Raw genomic sequence first — 9975 nt, 5'->3', positions numbered from 1 at the left:
CCATTGTTTAATTTTTTCCCTGCTTGATCATAAGTGGTGACTATATGAGTATGGTATAAAATAATGGAATCTTTGCAATCTTAGCTTGAGCGTGTGAGGTTGTTTTGACCCCTTGTGTTGCTTTTAATTTGTAACATCGGAGGTTAGCCAAAATCATCTTTCCTGTTTTGGCGCCATATGACCTAAATTGTGACTATGCACTGTTTAACCAAACAAAACAAACAATTTTTATTCACTGATAGGTAGAAACTATTAGACTGTTTTCTGATCAAATTGAATTTAGGATGAGTGAATTTGTTTTAATTTACAATATAAAGGTGTTTCATTTATGTAATGTTATTGTCATCTATGATAAATGGAAAATGTTAATAATATAAATGTATTTTCAGAATTGAAATAGGAACAAATACAGCCATTCAGGTGTGCTTGATTCAAGTTCCAGCTTTGATTCTCATCAATCTAATATATGTAAGTTTTCTGGGTTTTTTTAGTGTATAAAACTATATTTGGATGTCTGTTATCAGCAATACCTAAGGGTTTAAATTGAAAGAATAATGTTTGTCAGTTTTTGTTCCCCCACTATTGGGGGTATTTAAATTTACCCTTGTCCGTCAGTTCGTTCACATGTTGTGTCGAACATAACTCAGAAATATTTGACCTAGAGTCATGAAACTTTACAAGAATGTTAGTCAGTTATTGCCCTTGACTGAATAAATATTTGCAATTTTCAACTTGTGTCGTACATAGCTCAAAAAGTATTTGACCTAGAGTCATGAAACTTTACAGGAATGTTGCTCAGCATGTGAAGTTGTGCACCTGGGGTTTTGTTTGTGGATATATCCACCATTTCTATAGATTTTGCCCTTGACTTAGTAAAAATTTGCAATTTTCAACTTGGGTCATGTGAAGCTCAAAAAGTGTTTGACCTAAAGTCATGAAACTTTACAGAAATGTTAGTTGGTATGTGAAGTTTTGCACCTGGGGGTTTGATTGTGGATTTATTCTGTATTTAAAGAGTAATTGCCCTTGACTTAGTAAGAGATTTTTAATTTTCATCATGTGTCACGTGTAGCCAAAAAAAAAAATTTGACCTAGTCATAAGATAGACTACATTGAAGTGTGGGGGCATCGTGACATATTTCTAGTTAATTATTCTACTGCTGAGTCCACTTAAATTACTTACATTCACACTGACCTATTGAATTTAAGTGTAAAAAAATGATTACCTTTGATATGAATAATGTTTGCTACTATGGTAATGATATAAATTTACAATAGAAATTGAATTAATGTAAATGTATATGTTGTATATTTCAGCCAATGAATTTTGTCCTTGTATTTAATGATGTTCATCTATGGGCTGTGATTTTCTCTGTGATTGTTATCAACTATATCTTTCAAGATGGGAAAAGTGATTACTTCCAAGGTATGGTCTTTACTATAACTCAGGTTTATTTTAAATTTTAGCAAGCTTCCTGAAGGGATATGAGTCTGCTTAGTAGCCCATTTATTAAATTATGCAGAAAGGGGCATCCAAGGACTACCTCTTGCTTTTGAAGTGTGACAAAATGCCATGTTGGGGTGATTTAAAACCCAACAAAATAAGAAGAAACTTAATCTGAGGTATAACTGAAGTACTTCAATAAATAAGACTTAAAAAACAAGGAATAAGGAAAGGTTTCAAAAATAAACAACAATACTTGTCAAGTATTAATTCATTGTAGTTTATTGTCTTTTTGCAAAAAAACACAACACAAAAATTTGTTGATGAAAAAAATTGGCAAAAATGAATAATCACGTGATTCAAATACAATACTGAAATTAATTTTCTTGTATCTGGTTTGAGATTAACATTTTATTAGATCTAGGTAGACATTAAAACCCTTACTAACTGAACAAAGGTGGCAATTGAATTAACCCATGTGACCAGTGCAGACCAAGATCAGACATTTGTTCCCTAGATTAACTATTCATTCAGTCCATATTTTGAAAATTTCTCTTGTGATGAGAGGTTCTCATTCAAAATACAAAACGAGCAAGTCACTTTAATATATATGATGTGTGGTTGCGTTAGAAACATTTAAATGAGCAGACACTATAGTTATTTTTGTTTTATATATTTCAGGTTCAGCATTGGTGTCAATATATGTGATCCTGTTATGTATGTATTTCTTCGTGCCTACTCCAGAAAGTGCCAAATGTTGATATTTTTGGTGGAATACTAGTTTAAAAAATCTGCATCTGGGCAACAATCAACTATAGAATTCTACACAAAAAAAACCCATGCAGTTTGTACAATTCCGGCCTTCTTTATCAGCCAATGATTTAAAAGGAGTCCACCGTTGTTCCTCATTAATCAAAGAAAAAAAACAACGATGCTGCCTCTAATAAACAACATATGAGCCGTGTCACGACAAAACCAACATAATGCGTTTGCGACCAGCATGGATCCAGACCAGCCTGCGCATCCGCGCAGTCTGATCAGGATCCATGCTGTTCGCTATCAGTTTCTCTACTTGTAATAGAGTTGGTAAGCGAACAGCATGGATCCTGATCAGACTGCGCGGAAGCGCAGGCTGGTCTGGATCCATGCTGGTCGCAAACGCATTATGTTGGTTTTGTCGTGACACGGCTCAATTATAGTTTATATGGTTTTGTGTGTTGTTTTTTGTCAGCCAAACATCAAAATGATACAAGTACAGATCAGTTACTTGAAACTTTTCGTATTACAATCTACAAATAAGAAACTCTAAATTGCTTGAATTACATTATTTAAAAAAAACAACAACAAAAAACACAATAAACAGTTGGATGGATTTATGTGTTGTTGCATAGATTCAGATTTCATGGCATTATAAATATCTCATATAGATTTTGAAATTATGTTTAACATTTAAAATCATATTCATGCTGCTGTGCAGTTGTGAATTACATTGTTTAACTCATTATTATTATAACACATTGTTTTAAACATCTGTTGATCTTATATTTTTGTTTTGTTGACTTAACCTTTTACCCCTTTAGCATATTGCGAAAAATGGCCATTTTCATTGAAAAGCCTCCTGTAACAAGTTCAAACTGCTATGAAACTATGAAAAAAGCTTCAATACTGATGAAACTTGGCACAAATGTTGACTACACCATAGCCTCTGTAACATCATGCTCAATTGTAAATTTCCTGTAACCATGGCAATGGGGGGACGTCTCAAAATTGCCAAAAATCACTATTTTGCATTGTTTTTTTCCATCAAAACTGATTTCAAAGTGCTGCAACTTCTCAATGAATTGAGATAGAGTAAAAGGCTTTTCATCGTCGGTTACTAGTTACCCTAAGATCGACCTGAGGCCATTTTTAGCCTGTCACATGTCCAAAATTTTCTTGGCGATGAGGGGGACTCCGCCCCCTTCATTGATGGGGAACAGGGCCGAAAAAGTGGTCACTTTTTTTAACATCATTTCTCAAACGAAAACCAGTGTTTGGGGCCTAAATAGGGCATTTTTTCACTGTTTGAGGCCTCAAAAAGGGGGGAGGGGGGCAAAAAGAAACACGCTTATATTAGGGAAAAGGTTAACATACAATAATATGATACATTTTTTTTTCACTTGGCTTCCATATTGATATTTAGTTAACATTTTGCATGCAAGTTCTGTCAAGGCTATATCTCTCATGGTCATTCAAATTTCATATATGCTTTCCAATGATCAAACCTTAAAGAAATTGCCACAACTCAAGTCTGCATGAAAAAAGGAGTGAATAATTTTATATTTAAGGCAATTTAAGTTATGCACACAAATTGTATTTTCATGAAAGATGAAGATATCCATTTGAAAGTTTACAAATGTCTACAGCCAAGGGATACTAAGTCACTTATCAAGACTCATAGCTCTAACATAGATTTTTACTTAGTAATTCCCCTTTTTGAAAAGTTCATACATCATCATGCTATGGTAAAAATTGATTGTACTGTCCCTGGAAACTTCTTGTTACTTACTGTCAAGCAAAATTTGAATAAATCATTATTTTCTCTGAAAATACATTAAGTATCATATAGGTGTTTCTATATATATGTACCAGGTTTGTTGTTTTGTTACACATGTAAATTGTCTTCCCAATTTATCATCAAAAGTACCTCAATTATTGTCAAGGGTATAATGAAACATTGTTGTAATTTACATTCGTTTTTTAGCCCATGTCCAATTATATTTGTAGAATGGAATTGTCCAGCTTTGAATTTGGATAAGTTCATTGTTAATATGAGGAATTTTGGTATTAAAATAAAATGTATGTCCTAATAGAAGAGCATGGCTAGTAAGCCCGGGAAATGCTACTGATCTAGCTTTATACTGGTGGCCAAGGTCTATTGTTATCATCTTTAGCTATTGTTACCATCTTTAGCAATTTTGCCATCTAAAGCTATTGTTATCATATTTAGCTATTGTTATCTCCTTCAGCTATTGTTACCATCTTTAGCTATTGTTACCATCTTTAGCTATTGTTACCATCTTTAGCTATTTTACCATCTTTAGCTATTTTACCATCTAAAGCTATTGTTATCATATTTAGCTATTGTTATTCTCCTTTAGCTATTGTTACCATCTTTAGCTATTGTTACCATCTTTACCTATTGTTATCATCTTTAGCTATTGTTATCATCTTTAGCTATTGTTACCATCTTTAGCTATTGTTACCATCTTTAGCAATTTTGCCATCTAAAGCTATTGTTATCATATTTAGCTATTGTTATCTCCTTCAGCTATTGTTACCATCTTTAGCTATTGTTACCATCTTTAGCTATTGTTACCATCTTTAGCTATTTTACCATCTTTAGCTATTTTACCATCTAAAGCTATTGTTATCATATTTAGCTATTGTTATCTCCTTTAGCTATTGTTACCATCTTTAGCTATTGTTACCATCTTTACCTATTGTTATCATCTTTAGCTATTGTTATCATCTTTAGCTATTGTTACCATCTTTAGCTATTGTTACCATCTTTAGCTATTGTTATAATCTAAAGCTATTGTTAATGTCAATAGCTATTGTTGTCATCTTTAGGTTTAAAGAGTTAAATTTATAGAGTTAAACTGACGTTTAAGAAATGGACTCCATTTATCTTATGTGATATATTTTCTTATACCTCTTCATATTTTTAGTTGATCACTTGGTATATATATACATGTATGCATGATTTATAAAGAAAGCATAACAAACAGATTATATGAGCCGTGCCATGACAAAACCAACATAATGGGTTTGCGACCAGCATGGATCCAGACCAGCCTGCGCATCCGCGCAGTCTGATCAGGATCCATGCTGTTCGCTATCGGTTTCTTTACTTGTCATAGAGTTTGTAAGCAAACAGCATGGATCCTGATCAGACTGCGCGGATGCGCAGGCTGGTCTGGATCCATGCTGGTTGCAAACCCATTATGTTGGTTTTGTCATGTCACGGCTCATATTTTTATTTTGATTGTTTTATGAGAAGTGACTGTGATTATTTCTTGAATAAAAAAAGTGAGTGGAATTGTTGTTCTGTTGTGTTTATGATATAAAATATTGTATACATGCTCGAAATAATATTATAGTTCTGAAATACATTATATAACCTTGACTTTGTGAGTTCAGAGTCCAAGGTTTTAAGGACATTTACTCAGATGTCAGGTATTTAATTGGTCAGAAACCGGCACAGAACGTGCATCAACCAATGAAAATACAGACGGGGCTAGGTTTTAAATGTAAAGTATTTTTTTACCATAACAATTTGTCAAGGTCATTTATAGGTCATGATGATAATTAGTTGTTAATACACCAATTGAAAATAATTGTAGGCGTCCATTTTATGGGGATGATAATTGATTATAATAATGAATAACAAGAATGGGAAAAAAAAGCATTAAAAAGATAACAATGATGCTAATAAAATCGGTACTTTATATAAAAGCATAAAACTGATTTTGATGTAATCTCATTTTGAAATGGTTATACATGTAATTATAATTAAATAGAAAAACACAATCGTATATCTCCTTGGGCAATTTAATGTTTTAATGTAAGTTTTGAACTTTCTATTATTTTCTTTAAATAATATCAAATGTATATAGACATGTAATTGTGTGTGGGTCATATACAAATGTAGCTTACCTTTGAAGTGTACTTTTACTTTTGGAGTGTACTTTTACTTTTGAAGTGTACTTTTTTACAAATATGGATTACATTTTCCTAGTTTTGCTTCTCTTAGGTTTGTTTTACACTTATTTGGATTAACCTCTTTTAAGTTCAAGGCTGATTATAATGAAAACTTGAAGCTTATTTAAAGCGTTCCCAGAACTAATAAGTTAAGAAAAATGGTTGCGACCAGGTTTGACTTTGAACCCTTGATCTCTGATATTTTGAAATAACACTTTTTTTGATATATAGAAAAAAAACTGATTTTAAAGTTTTATATCACCATCTTTGGAACATTTCAATTATTTTAATTTAATTTTTTATCTCATTATACATTATACATGTACATGTATACTAATAATCAACCCTTAACCTGCTGGAACCGGAAGTGATTAGCCTTTGCCATCAGTATACAGTCAGGCCAGGATGCTTATCATTGTTCTATTATGTTCATAGCTATATTCTTGTATTTTGTTATTGAAAACCCTTCAGCTTTGAATGGACTTCCCCAAATTAAAGCAGTGCCCAAATTTAAAACAGTCCCCAAAATTTAAAGGGTGCCCAAAATTTAAAACAGGTCCCCAAACAAAGTATTTTATGAAAATACATTAATTGGAAAAGAGTAAAAAAAAGGAAAAAGAATATTTTTCTGAAAGGTAAAGTAAGTATTCTTTTTAATTTTTCACTTTAAACACAGTTAAAAAATTTCTGTATAAAAAATATAGAGGATTGGTAATTCTAAGAAATTGCATGTAAATTTCAAAATTATTACATCTGTTTAGAGCTAATACCTTAAATTTCATAGAACATTCAATGGTGCGGAATTAGACTGTCTTTGCCAAGGAGGCGGGGTGAATATTTTTTAAACAAGCCTAAATTTCTGGATTAAAAAAATACAAAGTCTTTTAATTCGTCAAAACTTAACTTTTATTTTACAGGTTTCATAGCTGTTGTAAGTAGCGGACGGGTCGCTGATCGAATAAAGGGTCCAGGAACACTTGAAACAGAGCCCGGTGAATTTCCATATTTTGTGAATATCGTTGACAAGTGGTCGAAAGAGCTGATTGGGTCCGGTATACTTCTACAATCCCGGGTCGTTCTTACATGTGGTTACCATTACATTGATAAAAGGTTGATGAAATTTTAACATTTTTTTTTTCACAATGCTCACTCTTTAAACAGAATAACATTCGTTCATTTAACATTGGCACGATTATGTTTCTTTTTTGCCTCAAACATTCAAACAAAGTACTTCAACTATTTATTTGCTGATGTAATTTTTATGATGAATATATCCAATAGCGTTTTCATGCTCAAAAACAAACAATTTTATTTTAATGCTCAAAAACTAACATTCCCGCTTTCATGTTCAAAAACTATCGATCCCGCTTTCATGTTCAAAAACTAACGATCCCGCTTTCATGTTCAAAAACTAACGATCCCGCTTTCATGCTCAAAAACTAACGATCCCGCTTTCATGCTCAAAAACTAACGATCCAGCTTTCATGCTCAAAAACTAACGATCCCGCTTTCATTTTCAAAAACTAACGATCCCGCTTTCATGCTCAAAAACTAACGATCCCGCTTTCATGCTCAAAAACTAACAAACCCGGTTTTATGCTCAAATACGAGCAATCACATTTTCAATGTTAGTGTGTTCTCCTTTAAGACTAACATTTACGTTTTCATGCTTAAAGATCAACATTCACTCTAAGATATCACTCTACACGTATAATGATTTGTCAATGTGTAAATGTTTTATTATGCAAAAGTGGTTTTGTAAGGTCAGTATAAGAAGTCCCAAATATTTGGACAGGAAGAATAAATAGGGATCACCCTTATTTTGGGGGGCCCAAAAAAGGAATATAAAACAGTTTATGTTTTTAGCTCACCTGTCACAAAGTGACAGGGTGAGCTTTTGTGATCGCTTTTTGTCCGGCGTCCGTCCGTCCGTCGTCCGTCCGTAAACTTTTGCTTTAAATGACATCTCCTCATTAACCACTGAGCCAATTTCATCCAAACTTCACAGGAATGTTCCTTTGGTGGTCACCTTTAAAAATTGTTCAAAGAATTTAATTCCATGCAGAACTCTGGTTGCCATGGCAACCGAAAGAAAAATCTTTAAATATCTTCTTTTAAACAACCCTAAGAGCTAGAGCTTAGATATTTGGCATGAAACATCTTCTAGTGGGTGTCTACCAAGTTTGTTCAAATAAAAGCCCTGGGGTCAAAATTGGCCCCGCCCCAGGGGGTCATTGATTTTCCCTATATGCATAAAGTAAAAACTTAAAAAATCTTCTTTTAAAGAACCCAAAGAGCTAGAGCTTAGATATTTGGCATGAAATATCTTCTAGTTAGTGTCTACCAAGTTTGTTCAAATAAAAGCCCTGGGGTCAAAATTGGCCCCGCCCCGGGGGGTCATTGATTTTCCCTATATGCATATAGTAAAACCTTAAAAAATCTACTTTTAAAGAACCATAAGAGCTAGAGCTTAGATATTTGGCATGAAACATCTTCTAGTGAATGTCTACCAAGTTTGTTCAAATAAAAGCCCTGGGGTCAAAATTGGCCCCGCCCTGGGGGGTCATTGATTTTCCCTATATGCATATAGTAAAAACTTAAAAAATCTTCTTTTAAAGAACCCAAAGAGCTAGAGCTAAGATATTTAGCATGAACCATGTTCTAATGGGTGTCTACCAAGTTTGTTCAAATAAAAGCCCTAGGGTCAAAATTGGCCCCGCCAGAAGGGGGTCATTGATTTTCCCTATATGCATGTAGTAAAAAGTTATAAAATCTTCTTTTAAAGAACCCTAAAAGCTAGAGCTTAGATGTTTGGCATGAAACATCTTCTAGTGAATATCTACAAAGTTTGTTCAAATAAAAGCCCTGGGGTCAAAATTGGCCCCGCCCCAGGGGGTCATTGATTTTCCCTAAATGCATATAGTAAAAGCTTAAAAAATCTTATTTTAAAGAACCCAAAGAGCTAGAGCTAAGATATTAAGCATGAAACATCTTCTAGTGAGTGTCTACCACGTTTGTTCAAATTAAAGCCCTGGGGTCAAAATTGGCCCCGCCCCTGGGGGTCATTGATTTTCCCTATATGCATATAGTAAAAACTTAAAAAATCTTCTTTTAAAGAACCATTAGAGCTAGAGCTTAGATATTTGGCATGAAACATCTTCTATAGTGAATGTCTACCAAGTTTGTTCAAATAAAAGCCCTGGGGTCAAAATTGAACCCGCCCGCAGGGGTTATTGATTTTCCCTATATGTATATAGTAAAAAACTTAAAAAATCTTCTTTTAAAGAACTCAAAGAGCTAGAGCTAAGATATTTAGCATGAAACATGTTCTAATGGGTGTCTACCAAGTATGTTCAAATAAAAGCCCTGGGGTCAAAACTGGCCCCGCCCGGGGGTCATTGATTTTCCTTATATGTGTATAGCAAAAAAAACTTAAAAAAATCTTTCTTTGAAAAAACCTAAATAAGCTAGAGTTTAAATATTAAGCATGAAACATCTTAAGTAAATATCTACAAAGTTTGTTCAAAAAAAAAAGCCTGGGGTCAAAACTAGCCCTGCCCCAGGGGGTCATTGTTTTTTAACTTATATGTGTATAGTAAAAACTTTAAAAAAATTTCTTTAAAAATCCCAAATGAGCTAGAACTTAGATGTTTAGCATGAAACATCTTCTTATGGGTGTCTACCAAGTCTGTTCAAATAAACAAATAAAAGCCCCTTGGGTAAAATTGGCCGGGGGTGGGGGGGGGGGACCCCCTTATATACAGGTGAGCGACCTCAGGGCCATCATG

General features: G+C 33.5%; 1 long non-coding RNA gene across 1 annotated transcript; it reads left to right on the top strand.

Moving 5' to 3' along the window:
* The first annotated feature begins 383 nt into the window (after positions 1-383).
* Positions 384-2454, top strand: LOC132752811 (uncharacterized). The gene is made up of 3 exons (XR_009628861.1): positions 384-468; positions 1318-1426; positions 2126-2454. It is a non-coding gene; the product is annotated as an uncharacterized LOC132752811 (long non-coding RNA).
* The last annotated feature ends 7521 nt before the right edge of the window (positions 2455-9975 follow it).

This window comes from Ruditapes philippinarum, unplaced genomic scaffold, assembly GCF_026571515.1.
Source record: "Ruditapes philippinarum isolate M1 unplaced genomic scaffold, ASM2657151v2 ctg10761_1_1_1_1, whole genome shotgun sequence".
NCBI lineage: Eukaryota > Metazoa > Mollusca > Bivalvia > Venerida > Veneridae > Ruditapes > Ruditapes philippinarum.
Note: the sequence above shows the minus strand (reverse complement) of the source record. Positions and strands in the feature narration are given on the sequence as shown.